Genomic DNA, 16,127 nt, shown 5'->3' with positions numbered 1-16,127 from the left:
GTTGTGTCATGTCTCACTTTACTGAACCTGACACACCCTTCTCTTTTCTCCATTTATGCTCTGTAATCTACCTTTCTTGCTCGCTTATGTGCACCAAACCATACAAATAACCCAGGAACTTAAGTCATATTTATAGACTTCATATTATAGTTGTAACAGAGTGACAGAAGTGTGAGTTGTGCGGATCCATGTGCAAGCTTTTTATTGACAGACATGGTCAACAAACACAGGCAGGGTCGAAACACTAGTAAACAGGTATGGCACAGGCAAAACACAAGAATATTCCTAGGGCTGGCGTAAGTCATCGATCGGTGAACAAAATCCAGAGGGCTTGACAAGAAGAGTAATCCACAAACACGAGCAATAGTCCAGACGAAGTACAGACAGAGTCCGAGCGACGAGACAAGGGTTAATCCAAGGTACACAGGCAGGAATCAGGAAACAAGAAACAAGGCAATACGAAAAGATCAGACTAAACTAGAACAAGGCTCCGTAAAGCAGCTATCACTAGGAGAGTGATACACGCAGAACAATACAGGAGACTAAACACAAAACAAACACGGAAGGCTTGGTAAGTAACTAACAATAGGAGAGTGTTAAACGCTAGACAGTACTCAGCGATCTGAACAGGATCTGAGTAGGTGTTATATAGGCTGCATCCAAAAACTGAAAAATGCTGCCTTCGGAGGCAGCATTCCAAGGCATCAAGGCATGTCCGAATCCAAAGTTAGCTTCACTTCCTGTCTCCTGAGATGCCTTCATCTGATCGATTTTTGAAGGCAGCATAGATGTATCCTTCGCTGCCTTTGATATCCCACAATCCTGTGCGTTCAGTTCCCTAGACGGTTGACCTAAAAAATAAACGCTGCTGGAAGTTGCGTTTGGTGGTTAGTTTGACTGTAAATGTATATTTCTGTTTAACTTTTTGCACTTTTGATGTTATTTCTAGTGAGAAATGAGTATTATAGTAATTAAATATTTGTTTAGTTATCACCAAAACTCGTTCTATTTTGTTGTAGAACGTTAAAGGGTTAGTTCGCCCATTTAAGACATGAAGTTGTATGCAATCCTTACCAGCACTATAGTGCATACACACTGACCCACCCTTTAGTCACCTCCCTGGTCAGAGTCCTGGCCGCTGGAAGTTTTTCAAGATAGTACTCCCGGTTAGTTTCCGGGGCCTCAAAACTGTGCGTTTTTACGTGAAAAAAGTATTTGCGTTTCAAAGCTTGAATAATTTACATCACAAAAAATCAGCAGATCAGCTGTTGATAGCGCGACTCGCTGACAACATGTCTGACTACGAAACTTCTGATGATGAAACCAATTTTAGCACAATGTCAGACGGAACAGATGATGATGAAAGTAATTTTAGCACAACGCCAAAGGGATACCTTTATGAACCGGAGTATACCGATGCCGAAGTTCAGCAGATGGAGATAGAACGGGAAGAGAGAGAGCGAGAGGACAGAGATGCAGTTGTCCAAGTTGATGCTGGGCCCACAGCTGTAGCAAGAGCCAGGATGTTATTGATTGCAACACAAAACCTCAATTGTGTGTGTGTTCAATCAAATAGTTTTCTCACCAAATTGTACATGTATCCCTATATACTGTTTTTATATTAGATTTATTTTCACGTGATTTCCACTGGAGTCTAAACATCAGCTTGTTTACCGTACAGTTTAGACATTGGATCATAAAGTTAGTAAATAGAGCTTACCCGTGGTACTGGTACAGCAAAACTCTTTAAAATCATTTTTTTTCTTTTTCCGCCTTGGTTGGGGATGTAATCGTCTTCGCTGAAGTGAGCACTGCACACACGGAAATCCTTGATTCTCGATATTTTAGCTCCCGCAGAGTAGCCGATGGCAACCAGCCAAAGCTGTCTCGTAGCTATATCCGAAACTGGAAAACGATGGAATCTGAACGGTGATCCCGGCACATTCTTGTGGTCACAGCCTGGGAATTTACAAGTTCGCACCATTGTTCATTTTCTACTTTTTATGTCGTTGTCATTCGATTGTGTAAACACTATGGAACAGCTGATCTGAACGCGCACTGTTGACGTTGACAGCAGCGGATTGATAGAAATGGAAAGAAAATAGTGCCGATTAAAACTGAGGTATGAATTTTGTCAGGCGTGTTTTTTGTGATGTAAATTAATCAAGCTTTGAAACGCAAATCATTTTTTCACGTAAAAACGCACAGTTTTGAGGCCCCGGAAACTAACCGAGTACTATCTTGAAAACTTCCAGCGCCAGAACTCTGACCAGGAGGTGACTAAAGGGTGGGTCTGTGTGTATGCACTATAGTGCTGGTAAGGATTGCATACAACTTCATGTCTTAAATGGGCGAACTAACCCTTTAAACCGTTACGCTGCCTCAGAAGCCTGTCCGAAATCAATTTCGTGAGGTGCCTTCGTGCATAAACGCTGTCTGCAAAGTCATTGCCTCATAAGGCAGCAAGGCAGCTGCCTAAGTTTTCAGATGCAGCCATAGTGTGTGTAGGTGAGCGTGTCTGATGGGATTCAGCAGTATATGTGTAATCAGTGCATTCAGCTGTGTATGTGCAATCAGTGCAATGGATGATGGGAACTGTAGTCCGGAGTGACAAGTAACAGTCTGTGTGGTGTAAGAGTCAATATGAAGGAAGTGCGACCTCTGATGGTGAGTGGACGGAAGACCATGAAACGGATTCGTGACAATAGTGATGTATTCTGACTCTGAGACATCCAGATTTTCCGTAATATTTGTTTGCCTACTAATATATATATATATATATATATATATAAAATAGTCTTAGGCCTTTAATATTTTTATTTTAGTATTAACCAAAAAAAGTCAGTGATTTTTATCATTTGATATAGTGTGTCATTTCCAAACATTCCTTTTGCCATTAATTGTAAGGTAGCACTTTATTTCGATAGTCCACTTTAGACATTCTACTAACAGTAAGTAACTTTGCAACTACATGTCAACTAGCAGTCATTAGAGTATTAGAAGACTGTCTGCTTAATATCATCTAACACTATTTTGATGGGTCCACAACATACAACATACGGAGTATTAGAAACTTTGCAAGTATATGTCAACGTATTCTACTAACCCTAAACCTACCCTGCTGAGAGTTAGTAGACATGTAGTTGCAAATTAATGAGAATTAGTTGACATGTAGTTACAAAGTTACTTATAGTTAGTAGAATGTCTAAAGTGGACTATCGAAATAAAGTGTAACCAATTGTAATAACCCAGTGAGATTTTTGTTTGAACTTGGAGTCTGACAACAGCCAGTGCTCAATACTATATACATATTTGGTGTAGAAATCTTTGAACTCAGAAATTGTAACACACTGTATAACACAGAGTTATAGTACGTTCATATAAAACATATTCCAGTAATTGGTGTTTTATTTCCAACTTTAAAAGAAGTAATTGTTTATGCTGTACAATGGGGTTCATTTATTCATTGTGGTTGAAAATGCTGCAAAAGCATTATAAAAATGCCACAAATATATTTTAACAATAGTCCAGATGGCTTTTTGAACCTCAATGGAAAAGGAAAATTTGACCGTCTGTACAAAGAATCACATGATCAAGGTCTCTCATTTACTTGCATTGGTTATTTGCCAATATGTCTTTTATTTTACATCATGGTTCTTTTTTTTTTTTTTAAATGGTTCGAAATCCTAAAACTCTGTTTAAATTAGATTTGAATCCCAGATTTTAAATGTGGTCTCAGACCCCATTGTGTGAGGATTTAGCCAAATATTCCCTAAACCCAAAGGAGGAAATGACAGTAGCCTGGATACGCATCTGCGTCCTGTCCTTGTCATGCTGTAGAAATCAATGGTGACTTTTCATTTGAGGCATCGCATCATCAGAGACATGGTGATGTAACGTCCGGCTCGGAGTACAAGAGGAGCTGGAAAAAGAGGCTTGGTTGAGTGCTTGGAAGCACGTGTGTGTGTGTGTGTGTGTGTGTGTGTATTGCAGACGAGACCGAAAGCACATCGCTGTGTAAACAGAGGACGACTCATCTCAGGGTGTGTGTGTGGCCGCAGAGCATTACTGCACTGAGTCATCATCTACATCTGGAGAAACAACTGCTCAAAACTCCTCCCCTGACCCAATGGACTACTTGCACTGAACTTCATGACGTACTTCAGATTTGAAATATTGCGGCTAGCTAGTTACGCGTGTTTATGTGTCGTAGTCGCTTAATTCCCAAAATGCCATTTAAAATTTATTTCTGCAAGAACATTTGAAAATCCGGACTTGTTTAGACACGGAGGAAATACTCTGAACATTACTGTGGAGGTTTTGAAAGTTTTAATCTGAGAAAGCATTGGTAGCTAGAGAACATGCAATACTGTTTCAACGCAGATGAGCTTGAAGTGCAAATCACAGAGGGTTGAAGGAGACTAGTGAAGGGTTTCAGTGTCACTGCTCTGAACAACTACACCCTAAACACTGTGTTCAGTGTGTGGGAGAGACCAGAGAAACCTGATGAACCCATGATGCTAAAAATAAATGGTCACCATTTCACTCACCTTTTTAGTATATGTTTAATAATGTCTATGTTGTGCCAGTTGTTTCTTCGAGAAATATTTTGTTATATAGTATGGGGAACATGAAAACATTTCTTCAGAGATATCACTGGAAAAGCATGGATAGACATTGTATGTTGTGATTCATGCACTGATAATTATGTTATAATTGATTGCGTACTCTTTATAGTTTATACACTACCTTTCAAAAGTTTGGGGTCGGTAAGATTTTGTTAATATTTTTGAGTAAAAGCCTGTTTCCACCACTGAATAAAAAGTACAACAAGGTAATTGCAACTTTTAATCTTAAAATTCTGACTTGTTTTACTCCTAATTGTGAGATATAAACACCTGATTTATAAAGTCCAATTCTGAGGGGGAAACTATTTTCTTACAGTTGTGAGTTTATATCTCACAATCCTGACTTTATAACACAATTGGGAGTTTATATTTCACAATTCTGACTGACCGTTTATATTATGCAACCCTGAGAAAAAAGTCAGAATTGTTAGATAAAAAGTCACAATTACCTTTTTAATTTTTTTACTCAGTGGTGGAAATGGGTTTCCATACTTATCTGCGAAGTCCCAGATATATCATGGCCATGAATTAAGAATTTGTTCCCCTGTTCCCTTGTTTTAGTTAAATCGTGGCACTGTAGTACTATTTTGTTCTTCTGTTTTAAGCTTTGTACTTCTGCTCACCAAGGCTGTATTTATTTGATCAAAAAAATGCAGTAGAACAGTAATACTGTGAAATATTATTACAATTTAAAATAACTCTTTTCTCTATGAATGTTGTAAATTGTAATTTATGCATGTGATCAAAGCGGAGTTTTCAGCATCATTACTCTCATTACAGCCTTCGGCAATTCTTCAGAAATCATTCTAATATGCTGATTTGCTGCTCAAGAAACATTTCTGATTATTATCAATGCCGAAAACAGTTGTGCTGCCAAATATTTTTGGTGGAAACTGTTACCTTTTATTTTTTACGATTATGTATGAATTGAAAATTTCAAAAGGAACAGCATTTATTTGAAGTTGAAATCTTTATAATTTGAAATATTTTGTAACATTTTAAATGTCTTCAATGTCACTTTCGATCAATTTAATGAATCCTTGATGAATAAAAGTTTATTTTCATAATGGAATGAATGTCATATATTTCTTGAGGTACAACAATACAGCAACACAGTTAATATAAAATGTTAAAACATTATGAACACCCTTTTAACCCCTTTTTTAAAAAAAATACGTTTATGTAGCACTATGATTGGGTGGAATTATAGGCTCCTCTGTTACTTTCATCAGGAAGTCCATTAGTGATGTCTGTGGGAGTTATGATCCTGTGTGGTCATTCTGAGGTTAGGACTGTGGCGAGACGCATGCTTGATCGTCTTAATAATACAGTCTAGTTACGTCTCAAAGCAGCTGTGTTTTGGCAGTACGTGTGTCATATAGTTCATATGGAGAGTGGGATGTAAATGAGCAAACAGAAACGATGAGTGTTTAAGATAAAGTCTTGCTCATATTTATGAAGCGATTGACTCATGGGTAGCTTCAGCAGCATCAATATCCTGTTGAGAAGTGGGAGCGGAGCCATGTTCCCCTACATGGATGACAGGTGTCTGGCCCAGCTGATGTTCCTCAACTATCAGCCGCACAAAGGAAGATGAATATTCATCTACTCTTATCACATCCTGCCTGTGTGTGTCTGAGGATTTGATTTGGAGAGAAATATTCAGTGTTTATCGCTCAGAAGTCTCTGTGCAGGATGGCCATGAGTCAGGCAAGACTCAACTGGCCGTTTTCTGATCGGATCTAAATTTTTATATGCATATACTGTTTATACAAACACAGTATTTCCTTTAATATCTTGTATAGGGAAATATATGCTGTATGCTTAATGGGTCCAAATAATCTCAGACATCAAATAGAGTAAATAAAAAATAAACTTATTTTCTGACTTTACTCATTACAAATTCTTTCGACCGGGCAAAACCATTTATATGAAGTTTATTGAAGAAAACATGAATGTCTTAGTATGTGGCTTGTTCATTTTTTTTTTTTTTTTTTTTAAATTGACAGCACTTCCATGAACAATTTTAATTATATTTTTATCCCAGATTTTCATTGTGGCCTCAGCCTTTTGGACCAAATGATGCATACATTTGCTTATACAGTATATTTGTAGAACTATTTACCACTAGAAGAGTTGCCTTGTCTTCTGCAGAAATTAAAATAGACTTTTGCTTTTTGAATGTATATGATGCCTGACATCAACGAATTTGAACCACATCAAAAATAAATAAATAAAAAGAATCTTAAGCAACATGATTAGATGCTACAGCAGTGAAGTGATTACTTTGAGGTAGGCTTTTATTTGAAAGACAGTGGGCTAATATGACATTTTTCAGTGTTACTATTGCCCCTAAACACTGTTACAATCGCCCCCACCAAAAGGGGCAACTGACTTCTTGCATTTAATTTAATATTATAGTATTGTCCTAATTAGTGAAAATATATCAGTTGTATTATTAATACACCTTTGTTTCTTGTATCAAAAGAGGAGTAGTGTATTTCAAGTAGTCTGTGAGTTGTGTAAATGTAAAAATGCTACAATTGCCCCAGTCTCCCCTACATTGTTTGCATCTCTTTGATTTTCTTTGCATAAATTACGTCAGATAAAAAAAAAAAAAGTTGATAAGTCACACATGAATTTCCTAAAAAGTGGACCAATAACCTTATTTTATTTGCTTACTCAAAGAAAAATTTGACTTGTGTTAAAGTATTAATTTGCCCCAAATCATCCTTTCTTTCAAATCTGATTTTCATCCTTCCATTAAATGCAAAAGAAGTTCAGAATCCTGTCATTTTTATTCACTGAATATCTCCTCTTTTGACACAGCTCTCAAACCAGTGTTATTTTAGTATTGTTGGGGTACCATTATTGTTGCTTTGTCAGTTTTTTATATTTTATTTCAGTAATCATTTATTTTAAAGTAACAAAAGTAATATATTTTTATGGTTTTAGTTTTAATTTATTATATTAACTCTGTCTCGTGGCACATTTTTCATAAATGTCCTTTCTATTATTATTTTGTGGTCATTGAAAATAGAAATAGTCATATGGGTTTGGAACAACATGAGGGTGAGTAAATGACAGGATTTTTATTTTTGGGTGAACTATGGTTTGGAACTTATTGGTAATGTTGGATCCATTGTCATTTGACCAATATGTTATTTTGCTCCATTTCTTTTTCTTTTTTTTTTTAGCTGAATACTTACACTGGTTTATGGCACAGAGGGCAAAGCTTTGAAGGCCTCCCCTCAAGACATGAGCTCATTGACTTCCTCTCCCACCCATTTCCACAAACACTGCCAGTAAAATAATGTCACGATTGTGTTCCTCAGCCCAACGGCATCAAAGACTCATTAAATAATGCGATTATAACCTCATTGGCAAGTGAGAAAAGGTGCAGTTTAAAGCAGGCTTTGATGACTGGAGGAAGCATTAATGAACACAAAATGATTTGTTGGCACTTTCAGGCCTGCTGGTACGTACAGTAAATGTTTATAGAGCTGAGAATGAGCCTCAGAGAGAGAATAAAAACAGCCTGTAAACAACAGAGGCCGGGAAGAGTCTGACACCCCTCTTCTTCACCTTTCCAAGAAGTTTGACTGTGGGTTTTTTTTATATAAATTCTATGAGATTCATTGGTACCAGGCTCTGTGGAGGAAACAGGTGAGTGGAAAGGTTTCAGGTGGGAAACATGGAAGGCTGGATGAATCCGGGGTAACTTTAACTTTAAAAGTGACCGGTTTATTCTGGCTTTCAATCATGAAAGGGCAGATGAACTGGGGACTCAGCTTCCTGCAGGGGAGGCATAGCTGGATGTCCTTGGTGGAGAACCATACCTTCTGTCTGGGTTGATACGATGGAGTGGAGATCCACTGGACATCAGCATGGCCCTTTTGACGTCGAATGACTCCTTACACATGGTGGAGAGCTGAGTCCCAGACCCTCTCACTCTCCTGGAACCAATAATGCACTGATGGTACTTTGGAAGGTTCCCCGGACCATGAGAATAGAGGAGCTTTGAAATAGAGTATGTACTGGAAGGTGGTCAGACACAAGGAGATTTGTGGGTACTTGACCCAGGCAATGAACTGGCTCCAGGTGTTCTGGTGGTGATGGCAGAAGGGTCGGAGGTTCTTGCGGATTTCTTGGACCTTCTGTTCTGTCTGCCCATTCGATTGTGGGTGATGGAGGAAAGACTCACTGTGACATTGAGGAGTTTGAAGAAACTCTTCCACACTTGGGAAATGAATTGTGGACCACAGTCAAAGATAATGTCCTCTGGAAGGTCGAAGTAGTGGAAGAACAATAATTCTGTCATCTCCATGGCAGTGGGAAGACACTTTAGAGGGATCAGTCAGCAGGACTTGGAGAAGTGGTCCACAATTATTAGTATGCAGGAATTACCATTGGAACTAGGAAGGTCGGTAATGAAGTCTATACTGAGATGTGACCAGGGACGATTGGGAGTGGGCAGAGGAAGGAGCTTGCCAGATAATAAATGGAGAAGATTCTTCGAGGTGGCACAATATTGACATCCGCTCACAAAACTTCTGACGAACGTCCATAGAAATGCCATATTGACTGATATTGTATCTGAGGAATTGGATCTCCTTCCTGGTGGAACTGACATTTCTTGGCTTTGAGGTATTGGTTGAACTCTCTCAAATTCTGAAGGACTTCTGCAACGTGGTGGCAATGGCCATGTTCTAGGAGTACATTAGGATATCATTGATGTAGACTACAATGAGGCCGTGGAGGTACTCCCAGAGCACCTCATGCATGAAGTCTTGAAAGACAGAAGGGGCAATGACAAGGCCATGCGGCATAATGCAGTACTCAAATTGGCCAGTATGGAACACGAAATCTGTCTTCTATTCATCCCGTTCTCAAATTCTGATCATATTATATGCACTGCTGAGATCCAGCTTGATGAAGACTCTGGCTCCTCAAGAGTTATTCGAGAGCAGCAGGAATAAGAGGAAGAGGATATTGGAATTTGACGGTGATTTTATTGAGAGCACGGTAATTGATGCAGGGCCGCAAACCCTGTCTTTTTTTGGCCACAAAAAAGAACCTGGAAAGCAGCAAGGGAGGTGGAAGGTCTGATGTATCCTTGCTGGAGGGCTTCCCGAATGTACTCCTCCATGGCCTTCTGCTCTGGAATGGTTAGTAGATAGGTTTTTGCTGCGGGCACTGGTTTACTCGGAATGAGATTGATTGCACAGTCCCATGGCCGGTGCGGAGGCTGTTGAGAGGCCTTCTTTGGACAAAACACATTGCTGAAGTGGTAGTAGCACTCAGGGATGTCGACTGATTGTCACTCTACCAGGCTCTCAGTGGATGTGGAGAATGCAGGTTTTGAGATGGCGTTTCAGGAAACAGGTGGGGAAGCAGCTATCGCCCCACTTCAGGATCTCTCCGCTTTGCCAGGACAGCACCGGATAAAGTTTAACCCTCTGGGGTCGACAAACACGTATACGCGTTTTGAGGCAGATTTTCCTGATGAGGCCGAAATGAGCTTGAATTACTCTGCCATTTGTGATCGTACAGATAAGAGCAATACACCATTCAAATCTGTAAGGGGTCTACTTTAATTTGTATACACTCATAATAACAACTGAACTTTGTGCTTTTGAAGAATAAAGAAAACAAACAGCGTGCGCTCTCCGTCTTCTCCGTCTCCGCAAACTGCTTTTTGAAACACGTCACTAAAATGAACTGTAACTCAGCAAATACTCTTACCGAAAACAAATATTCTGTGATAAAGTAATCCGTATGAATGGACATGTCCAGTTTTTCCGTCTGGTCTCATTATCTCTAATTGGGTCACGCCCACGTGCTGCTCGCGCTTTTGTTATTACAAATCTCCACGCGAGCCACGCGGCATGTAAACGCCCACACCACCGTAAACAAAGCAGCAACGCGTTCATCTCAGATACTTTTCAGTTTTGGAAGAACACGCTGTGAGGAATAAGCCTTGTATTTACCTCAGAAACGCGCTGAGAGGAAAAAGCTTTGTTTACCTCACAAACAGAACGCGAGCGCAGCTGGAGCCGGCGGAGGAGGAGATATTTTATACCGAGTAAGTAATGTTTCTTATTGGCATTCGATAATGTGTTGTTGTGACAAAGTTGAATGCATTTACTAGGTAAACTTTTCCCAAACTATAACTCCAGAATAAAATGTGTGAAATCGAGTGGAACATTTTGAAATAGGATAGGCAACCTTTCATTGCATTTAAATGTTGCACGACGTGAGGATAGTTATATGTTCTATAAACAATGATATAAAAGTAATGTCTAAGAAAGTTTAGACCAATCTTTACTGTGAAGTAGCCTACTCTGTTTGCAAATACCTGCTCAAACAGGTTTATAATAAGCTTAACAATAATAATTTAGTTTCTCAGTTATAAAATGTTGTTTTTGTATTGTATGATAATACATGCAAAGCATGTGTGCATCTATGTTATAAAATCACGTGGGCAATATTGGTGATTGCTAATGTAATAATATAGTTGCTCCTGATAAGCCTATCAACATGCTCACTAATTTATTTATTTATTTTAGTGGGGGGGGGGGGTGCTTTATTTTGAATAGTAACAATATGTAGGCCTATATATTATAATAAATATAACGTACTGTTTTTGCTGTACTTTGGATCAAATAAATGAGCTGAAGACACTTCTTAAAAAAAAAAAAAAAAAAAAAAAAACACATTACAAATCTTACTGTTTAAATAATTTGACTGGTAGTGTATGTATTGTCACCATGTTTGCTTTGTCTTTGTCCGTTCATTGTGTTGCTCACTTCTGTTTTGTGTTTTCTCATGCAGTTTCTGCTGACTCCTGTTTTCCTGGATTCCAGTTTCCTGCCACTGTTTCGGATATTGCACCAACGAGGTCTTGACTCTGTTGTTTATTTGTTCCTAATAAACTGTTTAACTGCACTCGCAAGTGAATCTCAAGTTATTTTATGTGATATATATATATATATATATATATATACACATATACACACACACACACACACACACACACACACACACACACACACATTTCTTTTTTCCTCACATTCTTTCTTGTAGCAATTCCCTCTGAGTCACACACCTGACTCAATGGCTCATTATGGAGCTCATTATGCGGGCCTTTGTCTTCTCAGGTGTGAGTCACAGCATTATCCAGGATAATTCACGCCCCCTCGCATAGAGCCTTTCCACTCAAAAAGTGACTTAGAAAATTTAAATCAATATATTGTTTTTTCTGAATGAGTGAGTTACATTATTTTCAGATCATTTTGAAGCAAATATTCTAGGCTACAAGATCCAGTTCTCAAAAGTCTTGTGAACAAATGTTCTGTATGTGTTTTATGGCCTTATTTCAGTTACTTTAAAATTTTAGTTTTTTTCTAACTACGCATAATCGTTGTTTTCTCAAAAACACAATCATGTACGTACAAGCTGCTCACATATTATTGTAGCCCAGTTCCTGCTGAATACAGTGTTTTTAGACTTTAGCCATTAAAATGTTTAAGCAACTGAAAAAAGCACAAATGTCAGGGCATGTCAAAACTTCTCCGGGGCCCCAAAACACCCTCAGACCCCAGAGGGTTAGTTAGCCATGGTTGCCCTAGGATTATGCCAGTGGTGTAATTGGCCGATGCACAGTTGAATAGGACCCACTCTGTAACAGACAAGTCTTCGATTTAGGGGTTTGCCAGTTATGGACTGGGCTTGGTAACTCTTCTCACTGAGGGTTTTCTGAAGGCTGAGCTGATGGCAGAGTTCTCTGGAGGTGAAGTTCCTGGCTGACCCAGAGTCAATAAGGGCAGTGACTGAAATAGATACATTATAGGCAGGAATAAGCACGTTGGTAGTGAGTGGAGTGGAACTGAAACAAGCGATTTGTACAAACCTCACCAGAAGACGAGGGGGATGATGGGGCATGTTGTGATGGCATGCCCGGAGTCACCGCAGTACAAACAGAGACCCTGAGTCAGCCATTGCTCAGCCATTGGGAGTCGAGTGTATTCAACTTGCATCTGCTCTGATTCTGGAGAGTTGGAAGGTTCGGTTTAGAGGTTAGAGAGTGGAGCTGACCCTGGGAGTTGTCCTGACACCCCTGCATACGATGGGAGACTTGAATAGCAAGATTTATGAATCTCTCAAGTCTGATGGTATCATCGTATGCAGAGAGATGCAGCTGGAGTTGCAGTGACAACCCTAGATGAAACGTTGTAAGGAGGCAATGCTCATTCCATTCACTCGCAGCTGCTAGTGTACGAAACTTTAAAGCATATTCTGAGACAGACATCTTCCCTTGGCGCAGATGGTACAATTGGTCACTGATGGAAGAGTCACCAAGGGGTCTTGCAAAAACTTTGAGCTACAAAGCTGTCTAGAGACTGTGTTACCGGTCCCAACTGCTGCCAGATTATCTCGGCCCACTGCAGTGCCTTTCCTGTTAGTAAGGAGTTGATAAAGGATATTTTTGCTCTCTCCGTCAGGAAGTGGTACGACTGCATCTCGAGGGCCAGCAAGCATTGAAGCCATAGAAGGAGTGGGAATCAGTGCAGCGACCGGTGTGGTGGTGACTGGAGTGGTGAGAGTGTGGAGAAATAGATCTATGAGCTCCTTGAAGGGATCTGTGTCCGATGGGTTCATGTTGTTGTGCATACTGTAGGGCTGCACAATAAATCAAAATGAAATCTCAATCACGATTAGGCAGAAGCCGCGATTGCCATGTGTATCTTGTCATTGAAGCAAGGTTCTGTGATCAGTAGAAAATCTCCATCCGAAAGCCAGAGGGCGCTCTCGCGAGGAAACTCCAAAAACGCCTGCAGAAAAAATCCAGGAAATCCCTATAGCTGAATAAACTGAAGATTTAACTGCTTTCATTGATTCAACGTGACTAATAAACACAGGACTATGACAATATATGATTTATCTGATTTCTTGTTATAATTATTATATTTTTCATTATAATAAAGTATATAATAATGCAATGCTAATCAATATAGCCTTTATCATTTTCTTAGAATACTATGAAATATGTTGTGTGCCGACTGACGTTATGAAGTGAGTTTGGAGTAAAACATGTTATTAAATGTGGTATTTTCAGATGGAGCAGCATTTACTACACAGAGATGTAGTTCACTGAGAAGCTACACAAACTGACAATCGCATTCGATTAATAGTGTAGCCCTAGAATACTGTGTCTGGTCTTATGTCAGGGAACACAGCTTTAGATACATCAGTGAATCAATAGTGAAGGATTTATTGAGACAATCAGTGAGTAGCTGCAACAACTGAGCAAGGAATAGCAGTAATGTCCTTATGGAAGCGAGTATACACCTGTTGCGGTCCTACTTGCCCCGCTTTGAGTGGGATTCGAACTGCGGTCTCCGGCGTGGGAGGCGGGCGCTCTAACAAGGAGGCTAAAGGCCACGGCCTCTAGCATCAGTCGCTAGAGCGCCTCTTGAGATCGGGGAGTGAGGTTTTACCTGCACAGCACTTACCCGCTGGCCTCTGCTACACACCAATAGTTCTTGAGTTGCATGTATGGTAATCAATGGTAATCTTATTTTACAGGAAATCATCATACACAATAGGGACAGGAGAAGGAGACCGGCACTTCGGAGAAAAAGAAGAGACTTACTCAGGGTTTGTATCCAGGTAGGTAGATCGTGGGGGAGTAACAGTAGAAGACCAGTAATAGACCAGATGGTGAGCTAGTGAACAGGGCAAACTTAAATAGTGCTGGTGATGAGTGGTGATTGATGACAGGTGGTGATGATTAGAACTCAGGGGAATGTGCTTGTTGTAAGGGAGTGCCGGTGGAGCCTGATATGTGACAGTACCATTTAGATACTGTTATATTTTTATTATTTTGAATTATTATTATTATTATTTTTTTCATAATTTCTATTTTCATTTTAAGTTTAGTTAAACAGTAATTTTATTCTGTTTTTGTCATTTTATTAATGCTTTTTATGTAAATGTCTATTGTCTATTGTCTTTATTGTCTATTTTTTATGTTTTATTTCAAGCATGTATACTTAATATTGCTTTGTCAACTACTCTGAAAAAAATAGGTCTAGAAACAATAAGAACACTATTAATACTATTTTAATAATTACAAAGAAGTGGCAAGTGACATATAAATGTGAAATTAGGAAGTAAAAAACTAATATAAAATACCTACAATTATACTATATAGACATAAAAACTAATAAAAATGACTGAATCTTTAACTAAAATTAAAAGAAAAAATATAAAATAAAAATCTTAATGACACAAAAATAATAATAGTGTGGGGAAATGTGCAGAATGTGAAGTTTTATAGTGGTGCTTCTCAAACAGAGGGTCACAACCTGAAAATGGTTCACAGTCTCAGACTGGTGGGTCAGCAGAGAAACAACAATATTTGATGCAAAAAAAAACAAAAAAACACAATTACTCAAATAACTCTAGATAGCAGAAGACAAAAAATAGGCTTGTTGACTTTTAATAGGGAAAATAGAGAGAGAGAAAATGTTTTAAAATCAAAGGTTTTAAAATCATCCAGCAAAACATTTGGCCAAAATTCATCTGTCATTTGGTAGAAGCCAGATTAGAAAGATGCTAACAATGACAGTTTGCTGACAAGCCCTCGTCCTCTAAAATTATGAACAAATCTCCACAAGGTAAAATAAAATACAACCCAGACAACTTTAAATACAGGTTTACATGCAGGATAAACACAGTTTGTGCTGACAATGTGTTTTGTGCAGGGAATTATTGGTTGCTGAGAGCATAAAAATGTACAAAATTTAAGTGATGTTTAAAAACCAAACACTGCGCACCTCATGGTAATATTTCAGTGTTCGATTTTTAAGGCTCTTTTGGTACAATTTTGGTACTGTGTTGGGCCACCATGTGACTTCCAGCCAAACTGGTTGACAAGCGATGTTTTATAGTGGTCAGTGAGCTGTCATCAGCATCTCGTTGCTCCACATCTGGACACTTTTAAAACGTGTGAGCTGATTTGAGGTCTGCAGAGGCTCCTGGATGAATGTCACTCAACAACCCACATCTTATGCTGTTTGGCCAATGACCTACCATTTTTGCTGCTACCACCCAAACCTTTCTCATGAAATCTCAAGAACTTTTTCATAAAACGGACTATTTTTTGTGTTGCTTGTCATTCTTTAGCATTTCCTGTACCTTCTTCCTTTACACTTGCACCAGATCATTCACATTAAAGGGATAGTTCACCCATAGTTCATTTGATGCTTATCTGTTTACCCCCAGGGCATCCAAGAGGTGTCATGAATCTATGAAGTTCCGTTCACTCACCACCAGAGGTCACCCGCTCTCCACATGATATTTAAATTTGATCAAATTTAGCATTTATCACTCTTCTAGCGATTAGCTACTTTACGGAGCCAGTTCCCAGTATGGTTCCTAGTTCCTAATTAGTCTTGCCTTGCCTTGGCTGTTTTCTTGTGTGAAGATCCTTGC

The sequence above is a fragment of the Onychostoma macrolepis genome, chromosome 16, assembly GCF_012432095.1.
Source record: "Onychostoma macrolepis isolate SWU-2019 chromosome 16, ASM1243209v1, whole genome shotgun sequence".
In the NCBI taxonomy this organism is placed as follows: Eukaryota; Metazoa; Chordata; class Actinopteri; order Cypriniformes; family Cyprinidae; genus Onychostoma; species Onychostoma macrolepis.
The sequence above is the reverse complement of the archived record's forward strand: the minus strand, read 5'-3'. Positions refer to the sequence as shown.